Source organism: Juglans microcarpa x Juglans regia, chromosome 8D, assembly GCF_004785595.1.
Source record: "Juglans microcarpa x Juglans regia isolate MS1-56 chromosome 8D, Jm3101_v1.0, whole genome shotgun sequence".
In the NCBI taxonomy this organism is placed as follows: domain Eukaryota; kingdom Viridiplantae; phylum Streptophyta; class Magnoliopsida; order Fagales; family Juglandaceae; genus Juglans; species Juglans microcarpa x Juglans regia.
In genome coordinates this window covers 21931313-21954465 of record NC_054608.1, presented here as the reverse complement: position 1 = coordinate 21954465, position 23153 = coordinate 21931313, and the positions used below count along the sequence as shown (strand labels likewise).

Sequence of the window (23153 nt, the reverse complement as noted above, 5' to 3'; positions counted from 1 at the left end):
CGTTCGCGCCATCTGGGGGATTGTGGGCAATGACAAGAGCTTCTGACCCTCGACGACTCTTGAGGAAGTGAACCAGATCGAGGTCGTTCACGATTAGGTGAATGCCCATTTGAATGCTGTCTTTTTTGAGGCTTTGTTGGATGAGGGCAACCTTCGACGATACTTGCCTCCTCTAGCCAACATACGTTTGGCTGATCGGACCGTACCGATGCAGGTGACTGTGCTAAAGCCGACTTCAACGAAATGCCCATTCCTCCTTCGGGGAAAACTTTTGTTGCAGTGCTCGTTCAGCGGCCCAAGCTCTTGTTGCTGAAGAGGGTGGTGGTGACTGTGCCGCCTCTTCACGGCACGCCTTCTTCTTCTTCTTCCGCATGAGGGGCAAGTTTCTCTTCGGCAAGATAGGGCCGATCTTCAGATGGCCAATCTTACACAACCTAAGGGGCTTCTCCCAACCGTTTCAAAGTCGTCTTCTCTGACCCCACTGGGCAAAGTGGGTGTTGTGAAGCTCTCACCCGGAGAGGAGTTGCTCTCCTTGTGATTTTATGGTGTCCTTATTGACCATCCTATTTGAGAGTCCCAGATGGTGCCCCGTCCCCGTCCCCTAACATTGACCTCGAGAGGGTTCCCTCATTCATGGTATTAGGGTTTATAATGCCATCTTGAGTCAATAATACATGTCATGGTTAGTATCTTGATGGTTGAATAATATTGATTTGAGGTTGATCTCCTAATGATCAGATTTTTAATGGATAATGTGAGGCTTCAGGACTTAGAATAGGCTTGGAAATGATTTGCTTAGTTCTAATCTATGAGGAAATCAAGATGTAAGAACTTCACATGTTCAAAACTATGATAATGCATGTCACGGGTTTTCTCTCTAAAGTTATGTCGGTTTATGTGGACTCGATATCCTAGGAAGTGATCTTGATCATGACTGCGTTTAGAAAAACTCTAAATGAGAGGGTTTTGAACATTAGGTCAAAGGAGATTCTGAAAATCCCTATCCTAAGCAACAAATGGACACTTGGCACACATGTGAAGTGTTTAGGTTTCCTAGGAAAGCAATTATGGGGTTGGTGATGAGCATTTCAAATTCTCAAGGACCCATGCCACTTGGCAAGTGAATTCTTTTCAAGAACACTTTTAGATTTGTGTACCCTATATCCTAGCCAAGTGTGCTGCCCACCATAACCCAATAACACTCAAGCATGCAAAAGCTAGTGTACCATTTGTCCCACATGCATCAACTAGTGCACCACTTGTCCCACGTGCATCAACTAGGTGCACCCTTGCCCCACATGCATCAGCTAGTGCCCTACTTGTCCTACATGCATCAGCTAGTGTGACACTTGTTCCACATGCATTTGCTAGTGTGCCACTTGTCCCACATGCATCAGCTAATGCGCTGCTTGTCCCACATGCATCAGCTAAGCACCACTTATCCAACATGCAATAGTCAAAATCTAAGGCCATCCACTTGGCAATGAAGCTGAAGCAAGAAGAAAGAGAGTTTGAGTTATTTTTAGTATAAAAACACCCCTTTATCTTCTGATTTGAGGGTTTACATGAAAATCACTCATTCTTCTTTTCTTTTCCTCTCTATTCATGCACACACTCAAAGCTTCAGCTACACTACATTTGAATTAAGAGCATAACACACAACAATGGTGAAAACCAAAAGCTGTTGGTTAGAACACTATAATCCGAGCCTCCTGTACAAGATTTTTGACTTGGTGAGTAATCTTCCTTTGTATAGTTTTCTTAATAGATGTTAGAGGGTTGCATTAGTGTTCTAGTGGAAGCTTTTTCTAAAATAAAGAAGTTGATTTATGGTGTCTTTGATGGCTATGAGTTTCGGATGACAACAATGCATTTGGTGTTGTTATCTGAGTTTAAGCTTGAAAAAAGTTGGATTTTTATGACTTCCATGGCGTATATATATATTGTATAAGCTTGGAACAAAGTTGCTGGTTGGATGAAAGGTTCTTGCATGAAATTCAAGGTATTAGGGTTTATAATGCCATCTAGAGTCAATAATACATGTCATGGCTAGTATCTTGATGGTTGAATATTAATTTGAGGTTGATAGCCTAATGATCAAATTTTTTATGGGTAATGTGATGGTTCAGGACTTAGAATAGGCTTATAAATGATTTTCTTGGTTCCGATCTATGAGGAAATCAAGAAGTAAAGATTTCACATGTTCAAAACTATCAAAATACATGTCTTGGGTTTTCTCTCTAAAGGTATGTCGGTTTATGTGGACTCGATATCCTAGGAAATGATCTTGATCATGACTATGTCTAGAAAACTCTGGATGCTTTGATGCTTTAAGAATCACAAGTACAAAGGAAGTAAGATACCTTAAATAAAGTCCCGGTTTTTAAGGTTTGATGACCAAACATGTGTTGGATGGTGTTTTCTCTTAAATTTGGTCATATGTTGCATGAATCAAAAGGATGAAATCACTTTGGAATACTGTCCTAGAGTTAGATCGAGTACTTAATTTCGAGTAAGGTGATTTCAAGTATGACATTAAGCCAAGTGCAGTGAATGATTTTAGATTAAAGGTTTCTTCTAATGAGGTATTTTATGTGGTAACATGATTGAGGAAACATATTTTGAGGTTGGAAATGGGTCTTGAATGGATACTAAATGAAGTTGTTAAGATTTGAGAAATTCGGGATTTGATGGCGATGTTAAAGGTTTAGAACTTAATGTTCAATGTTTTAGAGTCAAGGGGTTAAATTTTGACTCTTGCTAGATTTTATAAGTTTAGAGTTTTATAAGTTTATGTTTCAATTGTGGATCTCTCTAATGTTAGCACGCTTTTATTTCAGTTCACGAAGATTATACTCTTTGTAAGCAAGGAAAAATTTGTAAGTTAGCCTCTAACTTACTCTTGATAAATTAAATTTATGTCTTTGTGTAAACTTTGCATTTTGGTTGCACAAAATTGGACTATGGAATTGTTACTTGTTACATGCCATGGTTTGAATCTTATATGATCATGCTATGCTTATATGTTGCTTGATAAAACTGTTGTTCCAAATGACATGTTGAGAGTTTGAGAGATGTTATATGCTTTGTTGAGCTTTCATATGTTGTACGCAAGTATATGTTTCAGCATGTTCTAATTCTTTCAAGCTATGCACGTGATGTATATGGCATAAGTACATGACATTATTGCATGCGAGTTACATGGTCATGTGTCACATGGTTTTGGGTTGTCCATTGAAGGTAAAAGAATGATTTTATCACAAGTACGTGTCACAAGCATTTCGGGTTGTGCATTTAAAAGAAAAGAAAGAAAAAAATAATTTTTGTCACAAACCAAAATGCTAGCATGGGGGAATATCCTAGTGGAACTCCTCTGTACATGCTGGAGTGCTTAAATTGGAATGCTAGCCTCTAGGTCGATCATTGGTGGACCTCGAATGGATCATTGTGGAAAGGATACTAGAGCGGCGTAGCACCTAAAGCTAGTGGGTGCCGCATGTGTTATATGCGGTGAAGGCGAAATGGTGAACTGCTGCATAGTTAAGGATTATGACGTAGTCACCACGGTCAGTAGGCTGTTGAATGATGCGGTAACTAGCGGGGAACCAACGGTGCATAGGGGGAGCCGTGAGGTATCCAAATTACATGTTACAAGAAGTGTACAAGGCAATGAGTAAAAGATGTGTGTCAAATTGTTCAAAGTGCAAAGGAAAAAGATGTGTTTTGAAAGTCAAAGGAACTATGTCACGTGATATTGAAGAGTCAAATTGCATAAGTGATTTTCTATGTCAAGTACATTTCCATGGATTTATACTCATGGTTTACCTTATACATGCTTATGTTATCTCTGTGTATATTTTTTATTAATTTGTTGAGATTTCACGAAACCTCACGATGGTAGTTTCCACTACCATTCCCCTCGGAATGGTAAAACCTTTAGTAGGACCTGGAGTAGCGAGTCAGGATGATTGTCAAGGTTAAGGATGAGCTCAACCCAGAGAAAAGAATAGATTTATTCATGATATACGTGGAGATAGCTGAGATTAGAAAGTTGCTTTAATGATTTCTTTCTTAAAACCTTTTTAGACAATACTTGTTATGTTAAAGTGTAACAAGGAACTTTAACAAGGAGTTTGATACTCCATTACTAAGAAGTGTGATTTAAAGCTATGAATGACGTTGGGATATTAGTTTTATTCTGGTACAATTTTTTATTAAATGACTTATTCTGCTGCGGCTTATTGTATACTGCTACAAACATTCTAGGAGCATGTATCTTAATTTTCATGTACGGGAGTATGTAGGCTTGATTTGTATGCCCCGATGCTTCAGTTTGCGTCTAATCCCAAGCGGAGGTTAGGGGATTCATAATTGGATAGAGATACATGTTTCACATCATGCTTTTGGCAAAGTTTGCAGAAATTGTTAGGCACAGGTTTGAGGTCTAGTAGGGCCTATATTCCACAGATAGATGGACAGATGAAGCGAATCATTCTGACACTAAAAGATATGCTACAAGCATGTGTATTGGAATTTAGTGGAGAATGGGAAAGGCACCTGCCTCTAAAAGAATTTGCATACAATAATAGCTACCAAGCCTCAATCCAAATGGCACCATACGAGTCACTGTATGGTAGAAAGTGCAGATCTCCCTTGTTCTGGGACAATGTGGGAGAAAAGAGGGTACTTGGACCCAAATATCTATAGGAAGCTTGAAAGTAGCATTAATCAGAGAAAGGATGTAGGCAGCTCAAAGTCGGTAGAAAAGCTACTCCGATAACAGAAGGAGGAATTTGGAGTCCGCATTAGGTTATTGGGTGTATGTCAAAGTGTCACCCATGAAGGGAGTAGTCCGATTTGGCAAAAGAGGGAAGTTAAGTCCTCTATACGTGGGGCCCTATTAGATTGTAGAACGAGTGGGAGCCATTGCCTATCGACTAAATTTGTTAGCATAAATGCAAGGAATACACGACGTGTTTCACATATCGTCTCTAAAGAAGAGTTTTGGGGAGCGACAACCTGTAGTAGTGGAGCCAAGCAAAATCCAGCTTCAACCCAACCCATCTTACCAAGAGTGGCCAGTGCAAATCATCGACCGGAAGGAGCAAAAGCTGAAAAATCAAAAGATCACATTGGTCAAAGTGCTCAGGAAAGAGAGGATTCAATGAAGACTAAATACACTCATTCATTTGTACGTTAGGATTGGATGATTGCTTGTATGTAACGATGTATGTTTTGATTGGCTATTTGTACTGCGATTGATCAAATGAAGTGTTGGGTGAAAATTGTTTTTCTCTTTGGTTATTAGTTATAGTGAGCGTGCTGTAACACCACGCTCATTCTTTCTGACGTAAGCATATTCTGAGGATGGAATTTATTACAAAGAGGTGAGGATGTAATAGTCTGTCCCTTTTCTCTAGCGACTGTGACCCTCGTTATGGTTGCCAAACCTCAAAGGCGTGTTTTTAATGTTAGCAGTTGATTTTTAAAGTAAGCCTAGTGTTTTAAGCTCTCGAATGTTTTAAATGTCTTGAAAATATTTATATGGGGTATTCCCAGTATTATTGAACCAAGCTTAATTTTAAATAAGACAATTATAATACTTTTGAAGAGCTCCAAAAATATTATAATTGTAGAACATCATTTTATCATTGTGATTTTAGTTATTTAAAATATTATGAGATTTAAATTATGTTAAAAACTCAAATTAATTAGATGGCTTTATTCAATTAAAGATATTAAACATGACTTCATCATTTTATTAATGATGAAAGAATATTATTTTATAAACTAAACTTTAGTTTAAATTATATTCTATCTTAATTCCTCTCAGTGCTTTTAGCCAAGTTAATGTTTACGCATTTTCAAATCAGTATTTAAAACCCACCGTTAGATCATCTTGAAGATCCAAAGATGAAGGGTTTGGATTAAAACCCTAGCTCCCTCTCTTTCTCCCTCATTTTCCCTTTCCTTCTCTCTCCTCCCTCTCCCTTCAGCTTACGCCGTACGCACCCTCTGCCCCTAGCCGAATCTTCTTCGACTCAGCCTGACGCCGCCATGCACCAGCCATCCTTACCGCCTTCACTGACGGCCCACCTCACATCGGCGAGCACATCCACTATTGAAGTCCCTTCTGTAGCCCTTTAGCCGCACGCGAGCCCCCTCTCTCCTCCGATTTCTCTCTATATCTCCTCCTAGTGCTGCCGTCGTCAACTACAGCCACCAATGAGCACCACCACGGGTCTCCCCTGACCACCATGACTCCTCCCCGAGCTCTTCCGTGCTAGCCAGGCCCTCAATCTCTCTCAAGCCCTCTCTCTCTCCCACGGCTCCTCCCCACCCTTTGGCTTAGATCCGCCGCCCTCCAACCACCATGCTGCCTCCACCTCGCCACCATAGCTCCACCGTACCCCTCTCAAGCCTTCAATGGCCAGCCAACAACCAACCGAGCTCCCCCTCCATTTCCATACCTTGAGACGCACAGATTCCCCTTGAAAACCCTAGCTCCGCCGTGCTCCACTACCCCAGCCACCATGAGACTACCCTCAGACTCCCTTGACCTCCCTAGCCTAGCCCAAAGCCCAAATCGCCACTTTACGTGGTGGACAACAACCATGTAAGGTGGATAGCCACCGTACGCGGTTTAGCAGCCACGTACGACCTTTCCTATGTCATTGACCGTGACGGTCAGCAAGCAACACACGGGTCAATCTCGATGATGGTATAACCCTCTATCCCTCATTATTTATGTTAGATGTTAGTTGGTTGATTGTGGAGTTCACTGTGTAGTGAAGTATTGAGCATAGTTGGGAAGTGTGCTATGTAGTGTTATGAATTGTGTTGTGAAGTGTGGTTGTAAAACATTTGCTGTAATGGTGACGTGGAGTTGTGTGGATTGGGAAGGGTACACGTGGAGTATACTCCTTGTGGTGGTGTGATGCACCATATGGCATGTATGCCATAGTTGTAATGTGGCATAGCGTGTGTCAAAGGAGTACACGTGGAGTGTACTCCATGTGGTGGAGCGATGCACCATATGGCATGTATGTTGTAGTGGTGATGTGGCATAGCATGTGTAAAGGGAGTGCATGTGGAGTGTACTCCATGAGGTGAAGCTATACACCGTGTGGTGTGTCCCGAAGATAAGGATGGTTGTGTAGTTAATGAGCTTAGAGCGTGATGAGTAGTGTCAGGAATTGTAGAAGAGTGTCTTGAAGTAGTTGTGATGTGGCCTGAAGTCTGAGGTAACAAGTGTCACTGTGTAGTTGACTTATGGTTGGGAGTATGTGTGAAGTGATAGAATAGTGTAAGAGTAGCACAACGGAAGCGTGATGTGGGAATGTCACGAAGTGACATGGTTAAACAAGAAGCCGTGCTTGTGATGAGTGAGGAGTTATTGTAAGAGTGACGTAGTGGGAACGTGATGAGAGGTCACGATGTGACAGGAGTACATGAGGGACCGTACTCATGATGAGTTAGGTGTTGGCGTAGAAATGATGTAGCGGGATGCTAGGTGACGTGACAACGTCACGACGTGGCTTGAGAGTAGTCTCGAGCTATATGACGTGACGTAAAGTGTAGCTATGAATGGAATCTTGCCGTGTTAAGTGTTGTGATGAACTGTCAAGAGGGACGGGTAGCATGAAGAGTCGTGCTAGCTAGGTTAAGAGTAGGTTGGTATCGGAGCATAGGCTTGTTTATATAAGCAGATGATCAACGTGTTATATGTTGATCTAAAGTGAGGAGGTAGGGTACATGTGTAATCTGGTGAGACATATGTACTGGACGGATTTACCATATGTAATGGGTACTCTTGGTACACAATGTTTAAGCCTCAGAGTTGGCATAGAGTCATGTGATATGCATGGATGAGAATGATCATGACGATGAGGAAGCGTAAGCTCGAATGTAGGAAGTGACGTATGTATTATCTAGGATTTGGATGCGTGACTTAGTCGGTCTAAGTCATGCATCGGGATGAGGTTAATAAGAAGAATAAGATGAAGGTCTTAGTGTCTTAACCCTAAGGTGAATCATGGGGCTCACTCTAGTGGGTAAGCACTTGAAGTAGAATGCTGAGCTTAGAAAATGTAACCTTAAGAAGGTCACAAAAAGAGGAAATGTGATAAATGAAAACATAGAAGACAGAGATAGAAGGAGAGTGAGTGTGTCTTAGTGAGGAAAGTCCGAGTGAATTGTAGTTCTATTTCTAGTTTATTTGCTTTTGTATTAGATAAAGAATGACACTAAGGTTATACGTATGCATGTAGGTTGCCATCTGACACACACATGAATGGACTATATGAAATGAGTACGGCATAGAGTCTAGGTAAGTATTATATTCATACTCTTTTAGAGTTTTCTAAAATGATATAAAATGAAAATGAAATTCTTTTTGTTTATGTTGCTTTACGAAATGAAATGATATTTTATGAAAGCATGCTAAGTATAAGTGTTCAAAGGTATACGCATGTATGGCCCTTCTTAGCAACCCCTTTTTATGCAACCAAAGTATTAATTGTATGCATGTGAATGGATGACTATAGTAGTATTTATTGTATGTATTTTCACAAAATGAGATGTGAGGATTATGCCTTATGCTTTAAGTGATGCTTTAGACGATACAAAGAAACTGTTTTAAAATGTCCCTATGAACTGATGTTAAAATGTCCATATGAACTTATACTTTATGGATGCCATGAAAGATGATATTTAGGCAAATGCTTTTAAATGATGTTTTTCTATGAATGGACTGATAAATGAAAATGTCTGAAATGGAAAGGACTGAAAGGAAATGAATTTTTTAATGTATGAAAACACGTAACGACCATGACTGAATGAAAGGGTACCAAATGATTGGGCAGATTGCAATGCCGGGTAAGTAGTACTGGTAGTGCACCCAGTGCTACCCCCTGACTGAAAGGGATTCCCAACCCATGGCCGTGGGCAGAATCCAGGTCCAAAAGAGGACTGCTAACCACAACACACGGGGCGTAACAGTGTGTACTGGCCAAATGAAAGTGATAAGAAAGAATGTATGAATGGAATGAACTCTTTAAGAAATGAAGGTATTGATGGGAGAAACATTTTACGAAAAGAAACCCTTTTTAAGAAAAAAAATTCCGCCTAGTGATGTTTTCAAAATAAATGTATGTCTCATGTATGTATAGTATATATGGAATAAGGGTGGGCAGCGGGGCCCCTACACCCCGTTGCCCTGCCCCCACATGGCGGGGAGGGCAACCCCGCTCTGTCCATGCTGGAGCGGGGCCCCCCGCCCTGCACCTAGAGTCCCTAACGGGGGCGGGGGACGGGGAGGGCACAACCCCGCTCCGCCCTCACTTACATTTTTATATATATTATATTATATATATAGTTTTTATTTATATATAGTTTATATATATTATATATATAAACATAGTTACATAAATATATGTTTATATTTTACAAATTGTATATATATAAATATATATTACAATTTGTTAGATTTGTTTACAAAATATACACTAACAAATTAAAAAACTACATAATTTAAAAACTAATACACTACAAGTTATACAAAATATGCACTAGCAAATTTAAAAATTACATAGTTTTTAAATTATAGTCATATTTACAAATTTTAAATTTACAATTTGGGTCTAAAAATGTATTTTTAATCACTTTTGGACTTAGGAATAATTTTTAAACCTAGTGAAAATATAATATATTTTTTAAGTGGATGGAGGCGGGGCGGATTGGATATCTGCCCTGCCACCCACTAGGGCAGGGTACCTTGCCCACCGCGAGGCGGGGTCTGGGGAAGGGGTGGCTCGTCTCGTAGGGGGCGGGTAGCACCCTTAGTATGGAATGATGAATGCATGACTGAAAACCTATGTTAGTATATTTTAACTGTATGAAGTAATGCTTACAAGTCATCGACTCTTTTTAGTTTTTATATATGCCCCTCCCCCCACAGGAACTAATGAGTAAAACACGTCAAGATGGACACGGCCCAAGGGGAAGAGCATGGAAGCCTAGGCATAACATTTTGTATGAAAGACTTTAATTTATAAAGTTTAATGTTTTCTGCTGTAACCCTTTAAATTAAGAAACACGTTTTATTTTATAAACATGGAGTCTTTTGTATCTTGGCATGAAACGAAAAATTGTTTTCAAATGAACGGTAATTTACATCTCTTTTCTTAAAATCATTTTCTAAAGGTCCCACCACAAGGACGGGCGTTACATGTGCCGATTTCAAGGATGAAATATTTTCTTAAAGGGGGGAGGATGTGACAACCTGGACTAAGCCAAGTCCTCACCTGCTTTTATCACCATGTTATACCTAAGTTGGGCCGTCCATAAGGTTTAGAGCCCTTAAGAAATCTTGGGATTTTATTTATTTAAAATTATTTGCCTTGGTGTAATTAGAATTTTAGCCCATAAGAGAGGCCCAGCAAGGCCTTAGGATTTTGGCCAGCTCACTAGATTGTAGTACAAGAACTCTAGAGGCTATAACACACATGCCACTCACCAAGTGGCAAGCATGCACATGTTCATCCTCCCAAGGATGATTGAGATTTTCTGTATTGATCATTTAGCCATCAGATCCATTGAACCTAGACGTGTGCAGAGGGGCTCTCTAGGAAACTAGGGTTTAAGATGAAGGGTCTTCCATGCCACTTGTCAATAGGACTCTTGACTTTCCCGAAGCAACACAATGACGAGGAAGATGAAGGACGTTTCGACCATTGTGCCACATGGCATCCATGCGTAAGTCTCTTACATTTTCAAGGTTAGAGTGTGAGAGAAGGAAAGATGACTATAAACGGGGAAGGGCTAACAGGAGACTCTGGGAAAATTTTGAATTCTCATACACTTCACTCTTGCTTCTCTTCTCCTCCCACACTCCTAAGCCTTTTCTCACAATTTTCTTACCACTTTCTTGCCACCCGAACACACGTCTCCCTTACCTCTCATCTCCTCCAACGTGTGGACAAGGAAGGAAGGGTCTCGCTTTCTAAGGAAGAGAGTGCACAGTACAACCATCTCTCTCTCTCTCTCTCTCTCACACACACACACACACAAAGGATCTTTGAGAGAAAACTATGGCTTTCTCAAAGTTGGGAGGTCAAAACCGTGAGGAATGATCTTTGTGATGCCTCCAAACTCCTCTTGGGATAGGACAGACATCTGAAGCATCAGGATATGCAATATAAAATTACTTGCCCTCGTTCATGACAATTAAAGATGAAATTCACCTAAGATGCATCTAACAGTATCCAATATTTGCAGCAGATAATTTTTTTCTTTGAGCAATCCTATGCACCAAATTAAAGATATCCCAAATAGTTAAAACATAATCCATACATATTAAAATGTTAACATCCATGATTATAGTACGAGTCTCAAGAGGACTGTATTCTAAAAAATATGAGAGATAGAGTTCCATAATTACATCATCAAAACATAGTCACTATGCTAGTTCATTGATAAACTCACATAACTCGAATAACGGTTCCATAATACTATCTATAAATCTAACTATGGAGGCCACAAGTTTTGCGTTATGTTGACGTTGACTAATCAACCTCCTTTAGTCTGCCAGGCTCTGTTCCCTTTCTTGATTTTGGCACATTTCCTACCATTTGAGGGGAATGGTAATTGGGACTACCACAGAGAGATTTTAGTACAAATCTTAGCAAGTTAACATGAAACTTAAACATATAGTACACAAATGCATGTATGGCAGTAAATGCATGAATGCATAATCATAATCATAATCATAATCATAAATAAGTATGATATTACTTGACATATAACATAGCATGAGTTGACATGACTTAAGCTGAAAATGGACTGTACTTGATACTTGACATGACATGAACTTGAACTTGAATTGACTTGAACATGAACTTAATGTGAACTTGAACTTGAATTGAATAACATGAGCTTAAACTTGAAACACATGAAATTATAATCTTGTTCAATAAATAAATAACATTACGTGACATGACATAATGTGCAATAGATAAACTTTCATGACATGGCTTAACATGCAACAGATAACTTTACATGACAAAATATATATAGTGTAACAAACAAATATTTTGTGATAGAATAAATAGTGTGACAGATACATAAGTCGTGATAGAATATAACATGCATAATAGACATACATTATGTGACATGGCATAACATGGCAAATAGGATAACATAAATACATAAACAGTAGTTCCATTTCCCATCACACATACATAGTAATACGATAGTAAGTTATAAGTTAACTTACATTTGTTGTCGCATTATGGGGATGAGCACGAAATAGGAGAAACTGCAAGTAGAGACTCTAAATGTTAAAAAATCCATCACTAATAACTTAGAGACATGAAAAACACTAACTTTGACAAAAATGACAATTTTACCCTTGTGAAAAAATGACAATTTTACCCCTAACATAAGGATTTCACATCCTAACTCCAAAAGTTTCCATAATTCACATTCCTCATGTAAATTTTATCCCAAACTCAAATATCAACTTAGAAAAATTTAAAACCAATTGCACCTATGAAAAATACCGTAAGACTGAAACACTCCAAATGTCATAAATCTTGATTTTGTTGCAATTTCATCCGACTTCAAAACTTATGCTCAAACTGAAATATTGCAACAAAGACCCTCATATCCTAAGTTTAAAATTTTTTTAAAACATCCAACAAAATCTACTTAAGAAAACCATAAAAGTTTTTAAGCAAAATGATTCAAGCTTTTAAACAAAACACAAACCCTTAAATCAATAAGTTTTGACTCCTTTCAAAATATCTCCAAGAACTCCAAAAGTTCAAAAACTTTATTCAAAAACTTAATTCTAACATGTTCATAACACACTTCTAAGAGCTAAGATGCTTTGAATCAGCGCATAAAGGTAACCAAAAATCACAAAATCTCACTTGAAGTACTCGGCTCCAACACTTAGACAAGAACTAAATGTTTTTCACAACTTTGATTTGTTCAAATACTTGATCCAAGGCATACCTTGATAAAAACTTCAAACCAAGTACATCATATGGCTTACAAATATTTCCTAAACTAGATCCAAGTATTAAACTTAAAATCACATAGCTAAAAATAAACCAAAACATGGATCTAGCCGAAATCATCAAACTTTTGACCCAACCAAGTATTCTTTGGCATAAAAATCATATCTTCACAAACCAACACCTAAAAGCTTCAAACCAACATCCTAACATGTAGATAAAGGCTTAGGATCATCAAATAGAAATATCAAAATCGTTGGAGTAAGATTAAACCACAAAAGATCCAAGCTTTCATAAAACTGAAAATGTTTTACTCATTCTAGTTCTAAATTTCTAGATCTACGAAAAGCTTTCATAAAAAGCTTATAACATGCAACAAATCCTTAACTAACATTAATATAAACATATTAACTACACTCCATAAAAATGTAGGACCAATCAAATGACCATGAAAGCAAACAAAAAAGTATCCACAAAAACTAGACTCAAATAGGAACAAATTTTATGAAGGAATTATTATGAGAAAATACTTACAAGGGTTTCAAAAGTTGCAAGCTAAAAGGCTTAGAAAATTGACCGAGAGAGCTTTTAAGTTCTTCTCTAGAAAACGTGTGGGAAAAGAGATATAATGAGAAAGGGAATTTTCTGCCCTCTTCTTACACAAATAGAAAGGTAACTTGAGGTCTTAAGTGACACCTAAGTCATGGAAGTCTTGGCAAAAACAAGGGAAAAATAGCCCATGGTATGGGCTGCCTTGAGGTGTCGTGTAGGTGGTTATGGTGAGGTGGCCTTTGCTTTCCTATCAAGGACAAATTGAGGGCTGTCTTGAGTAGTGGGTGGTTCACCTTGGGTGGGTGAAAACTTCAACAAGAAGCTTTGCCAAGGTTGCCAAAATTCATGGGCATAATGGGCCTTAACCGAATGGACTTCATTTTGTGGTTTAAAAAGGGTTTGGTTAGGTTTTGAAATGCTATGAATCCCAAATCCAATTTGTTCTTGGCTCAATCTAATTTTCAAGGTTTAAAGGGTTGAATAGTAATATCCGAACATGAGTTTGAATGATTAAAAACATGTGAAAGTGATTTAATCAAGTAATTAAACACAATTCTAAAAATCAAATCCACTAGGGTTTTGAAATCAAGTTTCGGGTTTGGGATAACCATTTAGGGTTTTGATTTCCTCTAAGATTTTTGGGGTTTCAATTGGATTCTATGTATTTAGGGTTTCACTAGGGTTGAAACCCTCTTTGATTTGGCATAATTGGATGGTTGATTGGAATAGGGTTTTGCTTAGGTGGCATGATCTCATGTCTTGATTTCCTTCACATTTCTATCTCATCGTTCCTCTTGGAGCCAAGTATCCAATACTATTCAGCAAGTGTGGCTAAGATCTTTTCAAGTGTCCAAACAAAACTTCTCTGACCTAATTTAGACATTCCACACTATAATTTTGAAAACATTACAGTTGGTGCTACTATTGAGATTACTAGTCACTATGGGTAAATTGGAAATAAACTTTGCACTAAAAGATCCTAAATAAACATACTAACCTCATACTGCAAATCGTTTACCAAAATTCAACTTCGAAGTACTTCAAAATAATCAAAATGTGTTTTTGAAAGGATGTTTAGTCCGAGAAAATGGGTTTATTGTGCCATACAGTCATAAATATTCCTTTGAGTAGAATAACGCAGACCATATCTTATTCTAGCTCTTTTAACTACCTCAAATAAATAAAATCGCGCTTCTAGCACTATATTGAGTGGTAACACTGACTATGCTAATAGACTAAAACTTACGCGATTGGTCAATTTGTGAAAACTTAGAAAATTTTCACAGGGTTCCTAAAGCCTAAAGAATAAATTTCTAGCGAGTTGTTACAACAGATTCGCAACAAGTGCTGCAATTCAATCCCAACACTTAACATAATTATTTCAATCACAATCACATAGCCCAGTTCTTAATTTCTCAATTCCAACTACGTTGACATAATATTCCTTACAATAGCAAGATAGAAATTATACCACCAATTGAGAAATTGCAGTGTGGTGATTTGCGGTGCGAAGCCTGAGATGCAAAGTAGCAATGGTTATAGGCTTGAGAGGATTCCTTCTTCTCTTTTTTCCTCTAAGTGTCGAGTGGGTGTGTGAGGTAAGTGGTCAAATATTGGCTTTTTGCACATGTATTTCCCATTTTGACCTTGTGGTGCCTTTGTTGTAAACTTATTGGGTAAATAAGCATATGTGCTCATTTTCAGATCAAAACCCTTAATTTTCATGCTTAATTTTCATATTATTTCCACTTAATCACAACCACCAACTAGCTTTTTGCTAGACCCATAGGAAAGGTACGATAAAAGGATGAGCAGTTCTCCCTTCAAAGGTTTTCCCAGCTGAGAACTTGTCAAAAACATAAGTCATTAATTCCATAGTTCAGATCTGTTCCTCATTTCAAAACTTCATGTAATAAAAAAAAAAACTTATGCAAAGGAAACCAATAATGCAATTGCACATCCCAAACTGTAATTAGTGTTGTTCCTAGGTTATTAGAGTTACACACCATCTTCTACCAGGTTATTTTACAGTAACAACTATCATAAAGAATGACCCTTGTCCTTAATTCAAAACCACTGATTTTGTTAGCTTTCACGCTCTCACACTTTGAAATGCTTCCTTATTTCTTTTCTTGCTAAAGCCCTGATGATAGGCATCATTTTCCAAAAACACATAGATCTTTGGTTTGTCCCTTTTCTCTTTCCTTTTTTTTTTTAATAAAATAAACCATTAAGATGTGGTTCGTTAAGGTATGCCCAGCTCCGCTGTTTATAACCCTAGTAGAAAAAAGTGTGACTTCTCAGATGTCCTAGTTTACAAAGGAAATAGTTTGGAAGTATCCAAAGTGTTCAATATTTCCTTTGTTCAAGTGCCACTTTATTATATGATCTTCTCAACAAAGCCACTTTAAAGTTCTTTTGTATCTATGAACTCATGATTCAGACAATTCTCTTCTAGTCATTCCTATGAAGTGTTTCATCCTAGCACCATAATTGTTCTCCATGCGACAATATTTTTTTTTTTAACATGAAACTTCAAATACCCCCTCACAACAGAAATAAAGCATTGTCCTCAATGTGTGCATGAAGAAGAGTTAATGAAAAGATGTTACCTGGGTAGTAGAACTTAACATTTGAAAGATGTAAAAAAAAAAATGAGTATGTCCTACAGTGCAATCTGGTTAGATCATGGGCCAATAGCTTTGAAGAAAGAAGCTTCTATAAAATGGAATGAGCAAAGAAAGGGGAGAAAGAAGAAGAAAACAAAAACTAAATAAAGTAATTAACACTTGCAGTCTGTGAAGGAACTTAGTCAGTTGATAATTGGTTCCTGTAATGGGATGGATGAAACTTCTAGTGCATAAGTCCCTATGAATGGCTTCAGTCCCTAACATTCACCTTGAAAGTATTACCATTCTGAGGGTTTGATATTTCTATGGCACCATGAGGAGAAACTGATTTTACTAGGTATGGCCTAGTCCATCGAGATTTTAGTTTTCTAGGGAACAGATGAAGCCTAGAATTGTACAACAAGACTTGCTGATTAGGTTCAAAATTTCTTCTAAGGATGCTTCTATCATGTAAGACCTTCATGTGTTCCTTGGCTAACTTAGAATTCTCATATGCATCCCTCTTAAGCTCCTCTAACTCAGACAGTTGCAACCCTCTCAAAAATCCAATTTTTTCCATGTCAAAACTAAATTTTTCACTGCTTAGTAAGCTTTGTGCTCAAGTTCTACAGGGAGATGGCATGCTTTGCCATAAACCAGCCTATATGGGGACATACCAACTATAGTCTTATAAGCAATTCTATATGCCCACAAGGCATCAATCAATCTCAAAGACCAATCTTTTCTTGAGGGATTAACAGTTTTTTCAAAAACATGCTTAATTTCCCTATTTGCTAATTCAACTTGGCCATTGGTTTGTGGGTGATAGGGGGTGGACACTTTATGATGGATCCCATACTTCTTTAAAAGTGATTCTAGTGGTTTGTTACAAAAGTGTGTTCCATAATCATTGATGATGGCCCGAGGCATACCAAACCTGGACACTATGTTGTCTTTTATGAATTTGAGCACCATTTGATGATCATTCTTTTTACAAGGGATGGCTTCCACCCATTTAGACACATAATCTATGGCCACCAAAATATAAACATACCCAAAGAATGGGGGAAATGGGCCCATGAAGTCTAATCCCTAGCAATCAAAGATTTCCAAAACCAAGATTGGGTGCAAAGGCATCATATTCCTCCTAGTTATTATCCCTCCTAGTTTTTGACATGGCTCACACCTTTTGCAGAATTCAAACACATCATTAAACATATGGGGCACATACAAACCAGACTGTAGGATTTTGGCCACTGTTTTCTTTGTAGAAAAGTGGCCCCCACAAGCCCCATTGTGACAAGCAGATAGGACAAAAGATATCTCATTGTCAGGGACACACTTACGAATTATTTGGTCAGAACAGTATTTGAAAAGGTAAGGGTTGTCATAAAAAAAAAAATTTACCTCTGCTTTGAACATTTTTTGATCCTGAGAAATCCAATGTTGAGGTGTTTATCCTGTTACCAAGAAATTGATAATGTCAGCATACCACGGTGTATTCTCAATTAACAGTATTTGTTCATCAGGAAAAGATTCAGAAATTGGCAAAGAAAAATCAGATTTAGTGACAGCCAATCTGGATAGGTGGTCAGCCACCACGTTCTCCACTCCCTTAGTGTCTTGAATTGTGATATTGAATTCCTGCAAGAGCAACACCCACCTAATCAGCCTTGGATTAGCATATTTTTTGTAAACAAATATTTCAGGCTGCATGGTCTGTAAAGACAACTACAGGTGACCCTATAATATAAGTTCTAAATTTCTCTAGAGAAAATACAGTGGCCATCAGTTCTTTTTATGTCGTGGAGTAATTATTCTAAGCTCCAGTTAATGTCTTACTGGCATTGTAAATAACAAATGGTAATTTGTCCTTACGCTAGCCTAAGACAGCTCCTATGGCAAAGTCACTGGCATCACACATGATTTTAAAAGGGAGGGACCAGTCTGGTAGTTGCATTATAGGGGCTGTAGTGAGTATGTGTTTGAGTTGGTCAAAAGCTTTTTGATGTTCTGTTGTCCACTCAAACTCAATGTCATGCATAAGTAATTTACACAAAGGTTTAGAAATGGAGCAAAACCCTTGTATAAATCTTCTATAAAATCCAACATGTCCTAAAAATGACCTAATGTCCTTCACAGATTTAGGTGTGGGCAGCTTGGAAATCGGGTCTAGTTTTTATTTATCAACTTCAATACCCCTTGAGGACACTATATGTCCTAGTACTATCCTTGTTGAGCCATAATATGGCACTTTTCCCAGTTGGGCAGCAAGTTTTTCTCCTCACACCTGGCCAAAACAACTTGCAAATTAGTCAAACATTTATCAAAAGTGTTCCCAAAAACAGAGAAATCATCCATGAAGACTTCTAAGCCATTTTCAATTAAATCACTGAATATACTGAGCATGCACCTTTGAAAAGTTGCTGGGGCGTTACACAACCCAAAAGGCATCCTTCTAGATGCAAAGGTTCTAAATGGGCATGTGAAAGTATTTTTTTCTTGGTCCTCAGGTGCTATTTCAATTTGATAATAGCCTGAGAACCCATCTAGAAAACAATAAAATGCAGGTCCAGCTACCTTCTCCAAGACTTGGTCAAGAAATAGCAAGGGAAAGTGGTCTTTCCTAGTGGAAGCATTAAGCTTCTTGTAGTCGATACACATTCTCCAGCCTGTAGCTACCCTTGTGAAGACTAACTCATTCTCTTCATTTTTTATTACAGTCAGCCCATATTTTTTTGGAACCACTTGTATGGGGTTGACCCACCTACTATCAGAGATGGGGTAAATAATACCCACATCCAACAATTTAAGGACCTCCTTTTTAACTACTTCTTTCATTGAAGGATTAAGCCTTCTTTGCATTTCTCTAGAAGGCTTGGAATCCTCCTCCAGGTGAATCTTATGAGTGCAAATAAAAGGGTTTATGCCCTTAATGTCAGCCAAGGTCCAGCCTATGGCATTTTTATGTTTTATGAGGACCTTTAATAACTATTAGTTAGACAAGAAGATATAACTAAGGGTAAAGTGTGATTCGGTCCTAGAAAAGCATACTTGAGTTCTGTGGGTAGGGTCTTAAGACTTGCTCCTTGTCTACCTTCTTTGTTGGCTATGCTAGGCCTAGTTGCTCAACCATGAGCATCCATGCTACTGATTGTCCTACATGAAACACAGGCAGTGGTTGGTCTGCAGATTCTAGTGTTTCAAAATCTTCTTCAAAATTTTCAGTAATTAGAGGGAAAGATTCTGCAATGATGCCTTCCAACAGATTCACTTCTTGAGGCTCCTCCATTTCCCAAAATTATAGGGGCTTGGAAAACTGAATTAACAGACAGCTTCATGTCAAGGACAACAAAATCTACAGGATAAAAGAATTTATCAACTTGAACTAGAACATCCTCCACCACTCCCCTTGGTATTTTAATCGACCTATCAGCTAATTGCAAGGTTATGGAGGTTGATTTCAATTCTCCCAGCCCCAGTTTCTCATAAATAGTGTAAGGCAACAAATTGACACTAGAACCTAAGTCTAGTAAGGCATGGCCAATTTTTGAGTTCCTAATGATGCAAGCAATAGTAGAGGATCCAGGGTCTTTAAATTTAGGAGGTGTGTTTTGTTGAATTATGGAACTGACTTGCTTAGTGAGAAATGCTTTTTTCTTCACAGTCAACTTCCTCTTAATTGTACACATATCCTTTAAAAACTTGGCATAAGTGGGAATTTGTTGAATGGCATCGAGTAAGGGAATATTGATCCTTACTTGTTTGAACACTTCCAAGATCTCAGCTTGATTTTTTTCTTTATCAGAAACTGTTAGCCTAGTAGGGAAAGGTGCTGGTAATTATTGAGTTGTTTCCTCAACTTGAACAGGTATAGGGTTAGAAACCTTACCACTTGTCCTCTTAGGAGTAAGGTTTTCAAAAGTTTTACCACTCCTTAAAGTGGTGACAACTTTTGCTTGCTTCAAGTTAGAGTCCTTTCCCATTTATGATACTTGATGAATTTGACCTTAATGATTGGGTTGGGGCTGGGCAGGGAATTTCCCTTTCTCTTGGATGCTCAAGGTTGTAGAAATCTTGGTCAAGGTCCCTCTGATGTCATTAAAGTTTTGAGCATTTTGTGTATTTATTGCTACTTGCCCTTGCATGAACTGCTGGAGGGTTGTTCCCATTTGCTGGACAGTTTCCTCAAGGTTTCTCCTCTGACCAAAATGTGCTGCAGTAGGATATTGAGGTGGCCCCAATGATGCTAAATTTGGATTGGCTGTATATTGAGAAGGACAAGGTGCATGAATGGGGGGTTGAGCTGATTGCTCATTCCTCCAGTTGAGATTTGGATGGTTCCTCCAATTGGGATTGTACGTGTTGGAAAATGGGCTTGGAAAAGAGTTGGGGGTAAAATTAACAGAGTTAGATTGATCTAGATGGACTTCCTTAAAAGCTGGAATTGTAGGCAGTCACTAGTGATATGCCCTATTTCTTCACAGATATTGCATTTTTCTGGAATTTTCTGAATAACTTGAACTTCATTTACTTTGATTGTATCTATGGTTTCCAATTTCTTAGTAAGCATAGACACTCTAGTATGAAAATCATTCACCTCTCTCAAGTTGTATTTTCCCCCTCCAGTTATTTTTAAAGGTTCAGTTCTATCATATGCATCTGAAACATCCCATGACTGAGCATTTTCAGACAGGTAATCAAAGTACTCAAAGACCTCTTCTGGTTCTTTGTTAAAGAACTTTCCGTTGCACATTGTCTCCACGAGTTGTCTCATCTTAGGTTGTAAGCTCTCATAGAAAAAACATATTATCCTCCAGTTTTCATACCCATGATGAGGACAAGCATTGAGCAAATCCTTGAACCTCTCCCAACACTGATAAAAGGTTTCAGTGTCTTTTTGGGCAAAATTCACGATCTGCCTCTTTAGTGCATTGGTTCTGTGCATAGGAAAGAACTTTTTTAAAAACTCAGTCTGCATCTCTTGCCATGTTCCTATGGATCTAGGCCTTAAAGAATTCAACCAGGTCTTGGCTTTATCTTTTAATGAAAAGGGAAATAACTTGAGTCTGATCACTTCTTCAGCACAAGTTCGATCCATAAAAGAACTTCCTCAAATTCTTTGATGTGCAAATACGGGTTCTCAGACTCCATCCCATCGAAATGAGGTATAAGGAGTATCTTGCCAGGTTTAAAATTGAAATTATTTACACTAAGAGGTTGTATAATGCATGAGGGTGAGCTAGTCCTAACAGGTTGCAAATAATCTTTGAGAGTCATGTTATGATTCCCCACTCTCCTCCTATCTTGTTCTTCTTCAGCCATGGTACTAAGACTCTCAGAAGATGACTCAAATGAAAGTGACTCACAATCAGAGTGTGTCACAGAATCTGATCTGATCAATCGAGAAGAATGATCTCTACTCCAAACAGACATGCAAATGCTCAACAACAATACACAACTAACACCAAGCTTTGGTGTATAGTGATGGCAGGAAAAAAAATGATGATGTTAGTAAGTTTTTATAGAGAATGTTATTCGCGATATTCAAAGGGAAAACAGAGAAAGCTAAGGTCAGAGATCACCAAAGTGTGAAGAGGTTCACACTGAGTCCCCCATTCCTCTGCAGTGTTCTAATAGCTCTGCAATTTGCCTTTAATCCCTGGCAACGGTGCCAAAAACTTGGTTCCACCTTTAAAATACCTCCCAATTGCAGAAGGTGTCATAGTTGTGTATAATGAGAGTCCTAAAGTTGATTTCACAGGGATTAAGGTAGATTCTGTGCTATGCAATTGTTTATTGGAATAACAGGAAGCAAGAAGGTGAGATATGAGATGTGCAACTATCTTACGGTCACTGGGCAACTTTGTAAGCCAGATTGTTCATACAAGAAGACTCAAGGGGTTGCAAATTGTTTTTGCTTCTTTTTTGAGAATCCTATATGCGAATGAGATGGATTGGATGCACACTAAAATTAATAAAAAAAACTAAAGACTGAATTCTTTGTATTGATAAAGGTGGACAAATTCAAAACTCAAGACCAATGTTTTGAAAAGCTTTTAGAAAAAAATACCTAGGCTTCGATTTACCTTTACACAGAGGGATTCCAGGGGAGTTTTACATTCCTTAATTACTTTCAAACGCGATTTCAGTCATGATAAAATCATTTGGATAATGTATATGATTATAACTTTAATAATCTCAACAAATTTCACATCAAACTGGCAATCAACATACAACTCAGGTTAGGATCTGCATCCCTTAAGCATCCACCGTGTCTTCAATCAACAGTGGATAAAAGAAGACACAGAGAAACCCTAATCCTGATGTCTATATGAATGACAGAGATTCATGGAGAATACAAATTAAAACTAAGAAGAAATCAAAACTCCCACTCAAAACCCTACTGCCCAAAGGTTCCCCTTGACTTAGGTCACGAAATTACTATTCCATCATGTATGAAAACAAGCTATTAAGCAAATAAAAAGACTGATCCATAATCCAGAGAAAGGGAAAAACAAAAAAAACCTAAAATTAGAAGCTGAACTTTCAAAGTGATTTTCGGACTTTGCCAAAAAATCCCACATCCCCTTCTCATGCTTCCCTTGGTCCCTTTTAAGCTCTCCTTCCTCATCCTCTCCAGTGCTCCTGCTGGTTTCTCTCTCCAGGTTGTTGCTCTCTCCAATTCCATGCGGTTCTAAGGTACGAAGCCTGAGATGCAAAGCAGCAAGGGTTACGGGCTTTAGAGGATTCCTTCTTCTCTTTTTTCCTCTAAGTGTCGAGTGGGTGTGTGAGGTAAGTGGTCAGATATTGGCTTTTTGCACATATATTTCCCATTTTGACCTTGTGGTGCCTTTGTTGTAAACTTATTGTGTTTTCAGACCAAAACCCTTAATTTTCATGCTTAATTTTCATATTATTTCCACTTAATCAACTGGCAGAGAAGCAGAGAGATACTTTAAGGGAGGCAAAT

The 23153-nt window shown here is 38.2% G+C and overlaps 1 non-coding gene across 1 annotated transcript; it reads left to right on the top strand.

Moving 5' to 3' along the window:
* Nucleotides 1-21006: 21006 nt before the first annotated feature.
* LOC121243788 lies at nt 21007-21114 on the top strand. Its single transcript, XR_005936276.1, has one exon. It is a non-coding gene; the product is annotated as a small nucleolar RNA R71 (small nucleolar RNA).
* Nucleotides 21115-23153: the final 2039 nt, after the last annotated feature.